Here is a 15,499-nt window from a genome sequence, read left to right as displayed (position 1 = left end):
GGGCTCGAGGGCGACGTCCTAGGGAGCTCGTCCGCTATAGTCTTTTGGTGCTACAGGACTGAAGCATGTTGCCTTAAGGAGATGTCGAAGCTGGGGAAGGGGAGGAGAGAGCTCGCTGCCACTAGAGGCCGTCTCAAATAATATGTTTTTGGAGGCGCTCGTTTTTCACTAGACACTAAGCATCTCGAAAGTGAACTACATCAGCAATTCCGTCGAGCACACATGTTTACACCAAAATTTAGAAAAAAGAACACGGGAACTCGAAGCTTCGAAGCTTCCAGGATTATGTCATCGAGGAATCGATTAGATGAAAATCGGTATTAGCTGATTTAGATGTAATGTCAGAATCGGCTATTTTATGGATAACGTCAGCAGACGATATCAATAGGTTATACTTGAGTGGCGCCAAGGAGATGTGTCGGACTCTACGAATAAGAAAAATTGGGGTTCAAGTTATTCGGTCTGTTCGCTTGTTGGTTTCAGCCAGCCCAAACCAGTCAGCCAACAGTGTTTTCCTCTCACAATAAACCAGCACCGGTCAGCCCAAACCAGCCCAAAAACCAACCAGCGAATAGGCCGATTATTAAGTTAGGAAGTTTTCTTTTATTTCAAGAATTGTAATGAGTCGTATTTGAGTAGGATTCATGTTTAGGTTCTGGATATAAATTTTAGATCATGGTTATTGTAAAAACGGACGAACATTCAATCAATACAATTTTTCGGCTTTTCGCCATCGCATTAGGAGTATGAGTACTGTAGATCTCGACGAGTTCTTCAGCAAATAGGGCTGCATCGACTGATTGACCTCCAGCTTGCTTGTAAGTACCGTCACGACTTGTATTATGCTTATAAAGCTGCATCAGCTGATTGATCTTTTATGAGCCATAATATAAGTTAGTTATCGACATGTATCGTAGTTTGTAAGGTTGTATCAACTGATTGATCTCTTACGAATTATAATATAGATCAAAGCTATCAATCTTGTGTTAAATAACTTGTTGTTTAATACAATATCACCAGTTATCGAATCTACTAAGATTAGTAAGATTTTCCTTGCTGTTTTTGATTAATTCACCAGTTATCGATCTTGTTATAATTAATGTTTTATTAATTATAACAAAATCATCCGATTGAGATAGAGATAGATCGGCATCATATCATCTTAATTGGTCGTTCTCTGATCTGGTCATATTTCAAATCTTATAATTGATGGCTTAATTTCGCTAGATCGGATGTTTTATCTCTATTCCAATCAAACATAGTATGCATTCAAAGACATGTTTCAATCTTGAATAAACTCACTAGTTAATGAGATCTAATCTAATGACACTATCATAGTTGCATCGATCCGATCGAACCTCACTGATAAGACTTTAGATTAGAAATTGTCGATTAGTGGTCTTGTTTATGATCAAGGTATGTACTTTGTTTGTTTGCTATGACTGCATCGGCTATTTTAGCCGATTTGACTGTACTCTCACGCATATAGCATGTTTTCATGAATCTGTCAATATATAGATAGTTCTATAGATTCTTTGGCTTTAGTTTATTATCATTGTCATAGCTGCATCGATCAGATCGAACCTCACTGCTGATGATAATAGATTAGACTCAAAATTATTTATATATTCATCTATATTAGACAGTTGATTTGTTCGCATGTTATACTCTTCTCATCAAACTTATCGGCTCGACACTTTTATATCAATCATGTTCCCTTTAGCCGATGATGCTTTCTTATATTGCTTCTTATGGATACGCCGGATATCGACTATTTAGTCGATAGCCTTATTGAATCGGCTATCGAGTCGTTTATTTAGAACTATCTGGTGCGACACCGACATATTCCACCTTAAATTACTGATAAGATTTTCTCTCCTTGTCAATTGCAAGTCAAATTGACTGGCACGTCATTGGGTTTTCAGAATCAGCTGGTTCTGTGTTGAAGCCAAGCAGATCTCTAGTCTCGTTCCACTCAAATCATCCGGATTGTTGTGTGTTAATCACATCACCACATTTTTGTATCAACACACTTTTTGACACATCTGGTGGGACCACAATCGTCATGGCGGTTCACAACAACGAGGACATTCTTATGGTACCTTATGAAGACTTACCTGATGAGAATAAAGATGTCATTGGTAAGGCTATAAAGGAGTTTTAGAATAAGTATTTGTTGTCGTACACCAAAATATGTGATAATAAAGTTATTTAGAAATATCTACTATTGAGAGTTTTAATGCATGGACAGTCAGATATAGACGAAGCTGATGATAGGCGTTTCTTTGTAGAAGCTATCAACAAATCTGTTCATGATGCAATGCTGAATCATAATACAACTTGCTTAAATACATTCCACAATACCATGAAGGAGGTGTTTCATGGATTTCCACTTGATCAGGTTGGACCGGCTTATTACAATATTCCACATCCGTTGACTCAAGGGACTAATTAAGCTGGTACTAGCCATCAAGAAGCAGCACTAGCTAAGAGTGATAATGCCCAGGCAATTTAGAATTTGTCTGAGCGAATTCACAGTGCTACTTCTAATCAAATGTAATATAATCCTGGATCATCAGTACAACATGTGCAACAACTGATAGGGCAAGTTTAGAATCAGATGGTTAATTTTGGTACATCAGGCCAAATACCACCGCCAGCTCAAAAAATAGCACCATCAGTTCAAATGATTTATAGAGATATAGATCCTAATGTTTTCAGTCAGAGATTTCAAATAGTAAATCAGCAAGGGGCTCAACAAATAGATATTCCACAAGGATATCATTATGGTTTAGATTATAATACTCTCAATATGATTCCAAATCTAGAATATCAAGGTACTCAGAATTTCAATTTGCAGGTAGGTCAGCAATTGCCAAGAAATTCAAACTCAAATGCTGATGAATTGTTGCTCAGAGTAACCGAAATGATAAAAAATCATTTTGGTTTAAAACCAAAAGGGCAGACCTTTTCGTACAAACGTCCATATCCCGAGTGGTATAATTTAGTGGCCCTGTCGATGAAATCTAGTCGGCAGTCTACCGAGAGGTATACCCACAGTAGTAGATGATCGGTGGAGGTGCACGTAAGAGGAACCAGATGGTGACACAGACGTAGAAATAGCGGTTTAGACAGGTTCAGGCTGTCTGATCGACGTAATACCCTACATCCTGTGTCTTTATTTGATTGTATTGAATATGAGCTGAATTTGAGGAGGTCCCTGCTCGCCTTATATAGTCTAGGGGGCAGGGTTACAAGTCGGTTAGATCTAGATCTATTCGGGTATATGGTAAGTATTTACAAGGAATACGATATCTATCATATCCGAACAAATCATTCTCTATCTTCAAGATTCCTTCCTAAAACCATGTGATGCATGCTGGTCAGTGCCTTGCATCACACGCCTTCTTCTTATGGGCTAGACCACCCTTGGTGCTGCAGTCCATGTCCATTGCTGTGGGTATCTAGGGTTATACCCCTACAGGCCCTTCCTACGAATTACAGGCTTCCAGAATTTGCTAAGTTCACTGGTCAACATAGCACAAGTACAATAGAACATGTCAGTCGATATCTTACTCAGTTGGGTGAAGCCTCTATTGAGGAAGCTCATCGAGTTCGTTTCTTTTCTTTGTCCCTGTTAGGACCAGCTTTCACTTGGTTTTCATCACTAGTGGTTAATTCTATTACCAATTGGAGTGATCTTGAAAAGAAATTTCATACATATTTCTACACTAGGACAGGGGAAAGAAAGATCACAGATTTCATAACTATAAAGCAAAGAGCTAATGAATCGGGTGCTGAGTTCCTTCAGAGGTTCCGAGAAATAAGAAACTTATGCTTTTCGTTGAATTTGACTGATGATCAGCTATCTATGTTGGCTGTTCAAGGAATATTGTCAACATGGAGAGAAAAGTTGCTTGGGTAAGAATTTGATAATTTAGGTCAATTGGCTCAACGGGTGGCAGCACTTAATAGCCAATTCTAGAATATGCGCAGAGATACCCGATTCCAGAAGAATGCTGCAATCGCTGAAGCTTATAATCTATATTTAGTCGATGATGATGATGAAGAAGAAGAGGAAATTGCTGTAGCTAAATAGAATTAGGGTAAAAAGATAGTAATGGTTCCAAATTCTTGGGGAAAAGAAGTTGAAGAGAGTTATGATTTTAATGTTATAAAAGAAGATAAACTTTTTGATTTCTTGATTGAGAAGGGACAGATTAAACTGCCTGCCAATCATGTTATATTACCTCCAGATCAGTTGAAGAATAAGAAGTTCTGCAAGTATCATAACACTACTTCTCATACTACTAATGATTGCAGGATTTTTCGGTATCATATTCAGAGGGCTATTCAACCAGGGAAGCTTAAATTTGATACAGTCCAGAAAATGAAAGTTGATGATAATCCTTTCCCAAAGGATCAGAATATGGTTGATGCTAAGTTGTTCAAAGAGAAAGCTAAAGTTTTAACATCAGCTAGAGCAAGAGAAACTGAAACATTTGATCCGGAGATACAAATATCGGCTGATGAATATAGAGAAATCAAAAGGTATCGTGACTAATAAAAGAGCCAATATGAGCAGGGAGAAACATCGAGAGATGGTGTGATATGAGACCACGTGTTACATCTCAAATTCTGTTGAATAAATGGCAACGACAGAAGGAGAAAGATTATCAGCGCTGCTTAGAGGAGAAGGAATATCAATGTCAACAAGAAGAAGAGAGATATAAAAGAGAATAAGCTGAATCACATTGGAATTATCGTTTCTTCAGACATTGTTGGAACGAAGGTTTGAGACTGCCTACTAGGAATAATTTCCCAGAATATAACGAACAATATTAGAAGTTTAGGCAATCTCAAGTCAATAGCTGGTCTATCCATGATCAAATTGAATATCAACGTAATAATGTGGATCGGCGCTTAAAAAATAGAAGCATTCATGATCGGCTTAGAAAGCGAGTTGTTGATCAAAACTGGGCTAATTATAAAGAAGAAGATGATGAAGGCAGGAAGGACAGTGGTGTCTAGAAGGTTTAACAAGAAGTCAGAAGAGAAGAGTACAATGCCTAAGGAGCAGAGAATTAGAATAGACTTAGAAATCTAGTAAACCGCAAGTATGGCGTGCTAAACAAATAACCAATAAGGGTCAACCATCAGCTAATATTCAAATGGCTTCTCTTTTATCATCTGAATTTAAAGCTCTAGCAGATCAAGAAGTTTATTTGGATTTTGATGAATCAGAGTATAAAATGATGGCAGCCTAGTTGACATTGATACAACAAACTATATTTGACAAACCAATTAAGCATAAGCATTTAAAGGCTTTTATATGTGAAAGGTTTTGTCGATGTGAAGCCGACGAGTAAAATGTTGGTTGATGGATGTGCTTCTGTTAATCTAATGTCTTATACTACTTTTTATAAGCTTGGTAAAGGACTAGAAGATCTTATTGAGACTGACATGATGCTTAAGGATTTTGGGGGTAATGCATCCAAGACCAGGGGGCAATAAATGTTGAATTAATAATTGGATCAAGACTTTGCTCACTACATTCTTTGTCATTGATGGAAAGGGTTCATACGGTTTACTCCTTGGTCATGATTGGATTCATGCCAATTATTGTGTACCATTGACTATGCATCAATATTTGATCCAGTGGCATGGAGACAATTTTGAGCTAGTTCATGCAAATTCTGTGAGTATAGCAACAGCTAATCCAATGTATTGGGAACCATAAGATTTTGAGTGTTTTTCTAGCAGGCGATGGGAAGGAGGCTTCATTAGAATCAATATTGAAGGCCAACAGCCGATCCAAGCAGTCGGCTCTAAAAGTTTGTTTTAATGGATAATCCAATAGATGGTATAGATGGTAAACTAGGATATGGCTTTATATCGATCAATGAGTTAGAAGAAATAGATATTGGTCCTAAAGATAGGCCTAGGCCCATGTATGTAAGTGCTAAGTTAGATACTGAGTATAAGCAAGAATTGATAGATTTGTTAAAGGAATTTAAAGATTATTTTATTTGAAATATTATAAAATGCCTGGTTTAGATGGATCAATTATTGAACATCGGTTGCCAATCAAACCTAGATATCGACCATTTAAATAAGCTCCAAGGAGATTTAATCCAAATGTTCTTGATGATATCAAGAAGGAGACTAAAAGACTACTAGAAGCAAAATGTATCCGACCTTGCCAATATACAGAGTGGATATCGAGTGTAGTTCCCGTGTTTAAGAAAAATGGGAAGTTGAGAGCCTGTATTGATTTTAGAGATTTGAACAAGGCTACACCGATGGATGGTTATCCGATGCCAATAGCCGATATATTGGTAGATATAGCGCCCAAGCATAAGGTAATTAGTTTTATAGATGGTAATGTAGGTTATAATCAAATTTTTATGGCCGAAGAAGACATAACAAAAATAGCCTTTAGGTGCCCCGACGCAATCAACTTATTTGAATGGGTTGTGATCACTTTTGGATTGAAGAATGCTGGTGCGACTTATCAGAGGGCAATGAATTATATTTTTCATAAGTTGATCAGCAAGATTGTTGAAATCTATATTGATGGCGTGGTGGTGAAATCCAAAGGGTACAAAGAACATCTGGTTGATCTACGGGAGACTTTGGAGAGCACAAGAAAACATGGTTTAAAGATAAATCCTAATAAGTGTGCCTTTGGAGTGTCAACTGGACAATTTTTAGGTTTTATGGTCCACGAGAGAGGAATTGAGATTGGTCAGAAAAGTATGAAAGCAATTGATGAGGCAGTACCTCCAACTAATAAAATAGAATTACAATCTCTGCTCGATAAGATTAATTTCATTAGAAGGTTTATTTCAAATATGTCAAAAATGATTCTGTCGTTTCCTCCTTTGTTGAAGTTGAAAAATAATCAAGAATTTAAATGGGGTGACGTACAACAAAAAGCGTTTGAGGAGATAAAAGAGTATATGAAATCTCCACCTATGTTGGTTCCTCCTCAGCAAGGTAAGCCTTTTAAGTTATATGTGTCAGCTGATAGCCAAATGATTGGATCGGCCTTGATGAAAGAGTTTGAAGGAAAGGAACGGGTTGTTTTCTATTTAAGTAGAAGACTTTTGGATCTAGAAACAAGATATTTTCCTATTGAAAAGTTATGCTTATGCTTGTATTTCTCATGCACTAAATTATGACATTATTTATTATCGACTGAGTGTACAGTTATGTCTAAAGCTGATATGATCAAACACATGTTGTCAATGTCGATATTAAATGGAAGAATAGGTAAGTGGATTCTTGCATTATCAGAATTTGATTTGATGTATGAATCGGCTAAAGCAGTCAAAGGGCAAGTGATGGCCGATTTTATTACTCAACATCATAAATCAAGCATTGGCTATGTGGAACCTATACCTTGGACATTATTCTTGATGGATCATCGTATAAGCAAGGGGGTGATATTGGTATTGTTATTATTTCACCTCGGGGGGCAAATTTTTGAGTTTGCCTTTCAAACCAAACCAATGACCACTAATAATCAAATAGAGTATGAAGCTATTCTTAAGGGACTTCAACTTCTTTAGGAAGTAAAGGCCGAGTCAATTAAAATATTTGGAGACTCATAGTTAGTTATTAATTAGTTAATCGGCCTGTATGAATGTAAGGATGATATTCTGAACGGATATCATGATGAATGTCAAAAGTTACTTAAAGAGTTTCCCCTTACTTCTCTTCAGCATATTCCAAGAGCATAGAATCAAGAGGCAAATCGATTAGCTCAGAATACGTCAGGCTATCGAGTGTTCTAAGAAATCTTAAGTAGTGAGACCTTGGCCAATGATTGGAGAGTTGAAATAGCCGATTACCTCAAGAATCCATCACAGAAGGTTACCAGAAAATTGAGATATAAATCGACTAAGTATGTTTTATTAGATGATCAGTTGTATTACAAAATAGTCGATGGAGTTTTGCTTAAATGTTTAAGTCAAGAAGAAGCAAGAGTATTGATGGGAGAAGTACATGAAGGAAATCAACTTATAAAATGAAATGGGTTATTCGTAGGTCTGGGTATTTTTTGCCAATAATATTAGAAGATTGTTTTGAATATTACAAGGGGTGTTAGGATTGTCAGCGTTTTGGTAATGTTCATAAATCGCCTGCATCAGCTATGAACCCAATAATTAAGCCATGGCCATTCCGAGGCTGGGGAATTGATTTGATTGGCCAGATTTTTCTACCTTCAAGTAAAGGGCACAAGTTTGTATTGGTAGCAATAGATTATTTTATTAAGTGGGTTGAGACGATTCCTTTAAAAATAGTAACTTCAAAGAATATGGTTGCTTTTGTTAGGGAGCATATTGTTTATTGTTTTAGGATTCCTCAAACCATTATTACTAATCAAGGGATAATGTTTACATCAGAAGAATTCAAAGATTTTGCTGCCAGTATGGGAATTAAATTACTAAATTCTTCTCCTTATTATGCTCAATCTAATAGCTAGGCAGAGGCATCCAATCAAATATTAGACCCTGCTTATTGTAAAAATGGACGAACATTCAATCAATACAAGCTTTTTGGCTTTTTGCCATCGCATTAGGAGTACGAGTACTATAGATCTCGGCAAGTTCTTCAGTAAATAGGGCAGCATCGACTGATCAACCTCCAGCTTGTTTGTAAGTACCGTCACGACTTGTATTGTGCTTGTAAAGCTGCATCAGCTAATTGATCTTTTATGAGCCATAATATTAGTTAGTTATTGATCTGTATCGTAGTTTGTAAGGCTACATCAACTGATTGATCTCTTACGAATCATAATATAGATCAAAGTTATCGATCTTTTGTTAAATAACTTATCCAGTTTGAGCCAGTTGGTGACTTTATTCCTGAGCCTAGGTGCTCAAAGTTTGCAGTGGGGTTACAAACGAGAAGGAGAAAGATGGGGTGTATAAGAGGTCCGATCGGCTCCAGTCAGAAGGGCCGAGGGCGACAGGAGCTCTACTATGAGCTAAGTGTTCAAGCGTGTGCTTGAGGTCCGAACCTGGCAGTTCTATGGTTGTGAGCTAGTAAACTTGATCGATCTAATGAATCTGGATTAACTTGAACCCCTCTTTCTTGGGAGAGAGTGCATCCCCTTTTATAGATGAAGAGGGTGGCCTTATAAGTGAGAGGGAAGGAGTATGTTTGCTTCTAAGCTTTGTTGCCCATAATGACGGGTACAGGATGAGGATAGACGTCTACAACACTGTGGGATGTCAGATGCACGTGGGAGGTTACATCATCTTGCTTGGGCATGGTAGATGTCGGTACCTGCATATACTGTTGATGCCTAGAGGCATGTGAGGAGTTTCATCATGTTCACTCGGTATGGTAAATCCTGGCGCCCACAATACTGTCGATACCCAGAGGCATGTGGGGGCCTTATCGTATCAGAGTTAATGGCGTCCACAATACTATAGGTAAAATGTTGGCACCTACAACATTGTTCATGTCAGGGCGGTTGTAGAGTACTGTTCTTGTAGGTGACAGGGTACGGTCCCTAGTATCGTGGTTTGACTTATGCGCCTTGCTTTGCTTTCTCTGTTCGTTCCCTAGCCTATTTCGAGCGAGCGTCCCCGGTCGGTTGGCCCCAGTCAGCTCTAGTTGCGTCAGTCGGAGAAGAGCAGTGAGCAGGGTCTTTGCATACCCCGGTCGGAGACGTGGGGTCAGAGTCAGAGGTAGTGCTTTGCCAGGCCTTTCGATCGGAGAGACCGTCCGGAGGCGGCTGGAGACCGAAGTGAGCGCTCCGGTTGGAGAGGTGGGCCGAAGTCGAAAAACGGGCGCTGCTCCTCCTCGGCCAGACCTTTCGATTGATGATTGGATCGTCCTTCTGGCCTGCTGTTTAGACTCTTGGGCCGGCCCATGCATTACACGCTTTCTGCTTGGGCCGAGCCTTTGCGGGGAAGCCGATCCATGAGGGACCCCATGTTTATGAACCCGACACACCTGCTCGGCAGTCGCTACAGGCAAAACTCGCATGCTCGCTCCCCTTCTTCTCCGTCAGTCTTCTCTCCCTATGAAAAAAAACAAAACTTGAAGTCGGAGGAGATGAGGATGGGGCGGAGGAGTCATCGAATGCCGGCGCCCAGGAAATCACGGCGCCCTTCCTTCAGCTAAAGGCGCTGGTCCCTTAGCCGAGGTCTCCCCATGCTGGCAGATCGATGCGCGGGTCCAGCAGGGGTCGCGGTAGTGGGGCGGGCTAAGCTTCCGACAAGGGATGCGGTGGGGGGTGGGCTCGTCGGCTGATGCTGGCCCCATCTCATGGGGCAGGGGGGCGCGGTACGAGGAGATCACGAGGCGGCTCCACAGTAAGATCAACGACATCTGGGCGAGGTACGAGGAGATCGCGTCGGACAGGAAGAAGCTCCGTGAAAGTGCATCTAGCCCTTTAGTGGGTTTTGGATGATTGAATGACAACGTGATTAAAGGACTAACCCGTTTGCTAAGTGTAGACAGGAAATTGATTATCTCACAGATACTTGATGAAATTGTATAAAGCCAAAAATGATGTATTGTTGTATAAACAATCTAGTTCAAGCATAAGACAACAATGCAAATGGAATTCATGTGAAGGCTTATTTATTGTGGGATTTCAATGATCTATGTGAAAGCAAGCACGATAAAAGTTAATTAATGAGACATGAGGGATTGCATATGGAATGGTCTCATATTTGAAGCTTGCTAAATTGAAAAGAAAAAGACAACAATACAAATGAATGGATGATTCAACACAAGATGTGACTTGATGGCTTGAGATGGTGAAGATAGCAAGGAAAGGCTTTGAGGTACTAAGCAAGGGTGAAGGGCAAGCGACGGCTTGGCGGCCGAAGAACCTAGCTAGGGTGAAGAAGGAAGTACTTGCATTTAGTTGAGGTACTAATCAAGCTGCGATAGTCATATTGATGTGGAGGATCAAACCTATATTAGACAAAGCGTTGGAAGTGACTTGATGCATTTGGAGTTATTCATATTTGATGAATGGAATCAAGTCACGTGCTCAAGATGGCTATGCTCAAGTGAAAAGATCAATATCAACATGATTGGCACCCTCACTTGATGAAGATTGGAAAACACGGCTTCGGTTCAAAGAGATCAACTCAAAAGGTTTAATTTCCTTATACTTTTAAATTTGAGTTAATAGGAATGCCGTACTATTAAGAGGGATGCAAGTTTAGGTGGTCTGAGGAAGATAGAGTGCTCAAGCATAATAACTAAATCAATAATGAGACACTCTAGCACTTCACGAGCACATAGAATAATTTTCTGTGACTGTCGGTGTCGGAAGTCCCGACGTAAGCCGGAACTCCCGACAGTCGGAAGTCATGACTCTTGCCGGAAGTGCTGACTCTCAGTCACAGCCTGCGCGGTGACTGTGGACGTCGGAAGTCCCAACGTGTGTCGGAACTCCCGACTGTCGGAAGTCCCGACGTGTGTCGGAAGTCCCGACAGTCAGAAGTCCCGGCCTCAGCGGTGTTGGCTGTTTGTTTAACTGTGCCCGTCGGAAGTCCCAACGTACGTCGGAAGTGATGACCGTCGGAAGTCCCGACGTACGTCGGAAGTGATGACCGTCGGAAGTCCCGACGTTTGTCAGAAGTTCCGACACTGACTTGCACACACGGACTTCTGACCTGTTGTGAACAGTGTTTTCTTCATACGTCGGAAGTCCCGAGATCTGCGTCGAAACTTCCGACGTAGATCTGAACGGTTTGATTTTCACTTGGGGTATAAATACCCCTCTCCTCACTTCTAACCGTTGCCCACTCATTTCATTGCGACAAACACTCGGCCAAACAGCCCCCAAGCATTCTAGGCTCCCCTCTCTTCACTCCCTTACTTCCAACTTCGATTCCCAAAGGGTTTGAGTGATTGGAGAGTGGATTGAGTGAGAAAAACACTTGGAGCAAGCTTGAGCACTTGATTTCTTCGTCAAGCCGGTTTGATTTGCATTTGTTACTCTTGGGGATTTTCCCCTAGCCGGCTAGGCGTCGCCCAAGAGCTTCCATCTTGTGGAAGAGCCTTGGGAAGTTTGTATTACCCTTGTTTTCTAGTGAAGAAACTCAAGTGACCTTTGTGGTATCCTTGAGTGAGGCAAGGAGGTGGAAGAGACTCCGACCTAAGTGGTCACCTCAACAACGAGGACGTAGGAACTCCTTTGTGGGGCTACTGAACCTCGGGATAAATTCTTGTCTCCCGCGTGCTTGTTGTTGTTGTGATTTGCTCGAAATTACTTGTATTTGGTTGTCTCCCTCTCTCTAGCTATTTCTTAGGGTTTGGGACTCGATCTACAGATTGGTGGCTTATCGACGTCAAGAGAGTGACCCAACACCTTACCTTACCACTAGGAAGTGGGTTTGTAAGTTATCGGCATCGCAAAGTTCATTTTAGCACTTGTAGTTCATTTCCCGCAGGGGTCGGAAGTGCTGACAGTTTGCGTTGGAAGTTCTGACTCAAACTGTTGGGACTTCTGACACGTCGGAAGTTCTGACCCAATCGTCGGGACTTCCGACACGTCGGAAGTTCTGACCCAAACGTCGGGACTTCCGACATTAACAGACTAGTGCATTTTGATTCAACTCTTTGGTTGCCGCTGTTTGGCTCCCTAGGTTTATCTAGTATCTTTTATATACTTTGTGGCTAACTTGTGAGGGGTGGTACTACTCTGATTTGGAGTTTCCATTTTGGAAACTCCTATTACTAATCGTTTCCGCTTTTAAAGGTGTTGATTTTTCAGAAACGCCTATTCACCCCCCTCTAGGCGACATCCTAGGTCCTTTCAATTGGTATCAGAGAGAGGTTCTCACCCAAAGCTTCACCGCCGTGAGAAAAGGATGTCGACGCCTATCGAGTTGGAGCCAATGCTTCTCCAAAATGATGGTTCAAACTTTCTACCTTGGTCAATTCATGTACTCAATGCTTTTAGAGATATTAGTCCTCTTGTTGAGCATATTGTGTTTACAAGCATACCTCTTCCTATAGTTGATTGGAGCAACTATAAGAATTTATCAAAAGAGGAAGAGATATGCGTGCAACTCAATGCTCAAGCTATTAATATCATTTTGAGTACATTGAGTGCAGAGGTTCAAGATGAGGCAATATTCAATGGACAACCACCTCCGGAGAGTGCTCATCTCATTTGGAACAAACTCATTGAGTTATATGGAAAATCCAAATGTGATGATGCACTTGAGGTCGATTCAATGGAAAATATGTCCATTATGTCTTCATGCAGCGAAGAAGCCTCACAAGATCTCAAGAGCGCCGAGCCGGAGCAAGAGGTGCAAGCCGAGGTGACTGCGCTGTCTACAAGCGCATGCCGGACGTGCCCGGTATCCCTACCAGACACGTTCGGTATGGCTGAGGCAGCCGGACAGCAGGCAGTCTATGATGATGAGGCTCAAGCCCGGTGGTGGCCAAGTGATGAGTCAACCTCAGTATCTCATGATACTCATCACTTGTGTCTCATGGCCAAGAAAAGCAAGAAGAAGGCTAGCAAGAAAGATCAAGCCAAGGAGATAGCACGAGTAGATGATCAAGAAGAGAGTGATATTGAAATTGAAGATAGCTACACTCTTGATCATCTAAGCAACAAAGACAAGCTCATTCTCATGAAGCTAGTTGAGAAGAATGATGAGCTAGAGGAAGAGAATGAGAAACAAGAGCAATCTCTTCAAAATCAAGAAAAGTTTCTCATCTCCAAATTGCAAGAGCTAAAGGGCATAAATGAGAGGTATGAAAAATTATCAATTGAGCATGCTTTAGTTACTAACTCCTCTTCTAGTGTTTCACAACTAGAGAAGGAAAACTTTGAGCTCAAGGCAAAATTAGATAAACTCTCAAGCAAATATAATGTGCTACAAGCAAACTATGTTCATCTCAAGTGCTCTCATGAAGAATTAGTAGAATCAAGCATCATGCTTGAGGTGGCTCATGAGGTTGTGATTACAACGGTAAAATCATCTCAACCTCCTACTCACACACTCACTTGTACACAATCTCAATTGAATATTTCTTGTGCTAATGAGTGTGCTTCTCAAGCAAGCCAATCTTCGATTGAGCAAAAATTTATAGAAAACATAGAGCTCAAAGAAGAGGTGAAAAGATTAAAGAAAGATGTGATTCGATTGAAGGGTAAGGAGAAAGCACAACCTTCTCAAGATAACCGTGATAACATGGTGAAGAAGCTTGAGAAGGGTTCAAACCTTGCTTCCTCCAAAACCCAACAAAAGAATCACATTTCAAGCAAGGCCAACACAACCAAGAGCAAGAAATATGAAAAAAGGATGTGCTATGGTTGTGGATTGTATGGACATGAGTGGGCTACGTGTCCACATAAGAATTGGGCCGACAAGGTTGAAGCCACCACTCAAAAGGTTTCAATCAAGGAGGCCAAGCAAGTGAAGAGTGATGGACAAAGCGCTTGTCTCATGAGCAAGAAATTGGGGCATCCTACCAAGAAATGCCCTATATATCAAGAGTCAAGAAAGGAAGCCCAAGTTGCAACAAGAAGATGCTATGGATGCAATGAGATGGGCCACAAGGTTGATGGATGTCCATACAAGCAAAACAAGCATAGAGCAAACAAAGGTCGCACATGCTATGCTTGTGGAAGAAAGGGGCATCTAAGCTATGATTGCCCAAAAGGTAACATCCCTAAGCCGAACACATTTGTTTATAATAATATGCTTAGGAAGACCTCAAATGGAGTTAGCACTAGCAAGGTGATGTGTTCACCACAAACTAGTACTAAGGCCATTTGGGTGCCTAAGCACTTGTTGACTAACCCAAAAGGACCCAACAAGAGTTGGGTACCAAAATGTGCTTAGGTTGATAATGTAGGTACTTGGTGGTGAGATGAAAGCTTCGGGGTGGTTGAGCAAACAATTTGACAATATTCACTCAATCTATCAATCAATTCTTATCATAATCTCATATATGGTTGACCCGAAGATAAATCAATGACCATATCATTTACTTCATCTCTACCATTAATAACAAGTACCTAAAATAAAAAAAAAAAAAAAAAAAAAAAAAAAACCTTATAGGATAGCCACTTTGTGTTTAGTGCTCAATGGCTCACAAATAAGCATATTTGTGAAATAATTGGAAGTGGCTAATTAGTTTCATTTAATAATTATCATGTTTGCCATGTGATGCTTTTAATGGCTCTCTAGTAGAGCAATGCATTTGTTCAGATGCAGGCATACAAGAAGTACTAGAGCTAAAACAAAGAATCACAAGCAGCGCTTCAATTGTTTCTGTCCTGCACCTACCGGACGTGTCCGGTATGTCTACCGGACGTGTCCGGTATGGCAGGAACCAGAGCACTAATTGGGATGCAATTGAGGTTTGATCCATATGATTTCATATATCCTTAATTTGCTCAGAAGCTTGTGATCTATCAAACCTAAGTGGGTTGTGAGTATGTCTCAACGAAATTTAAATATGGCAAATTACTTTGTGTTGGTCAAAATAG

The sequence above is a fragment of the Miscanthus floridulus genome, chromosome 13 (assembly GCF_019320115.1).
Source record: "Miscanthus floridulus cultivar M001 chromosome 13, ASM1932011v1, whole genome shotgun sequence".
Taxonomy (NCBI): domain Eukaryota; kingdom Viridiplantae; phylum Streptophyta; class Magnoliopsida; order Poales; family Poaceae; genus Miscanthus; species Miscanthus floridulus.
This window is presented reverse-complemented; position numbering follows the sequence as displayed.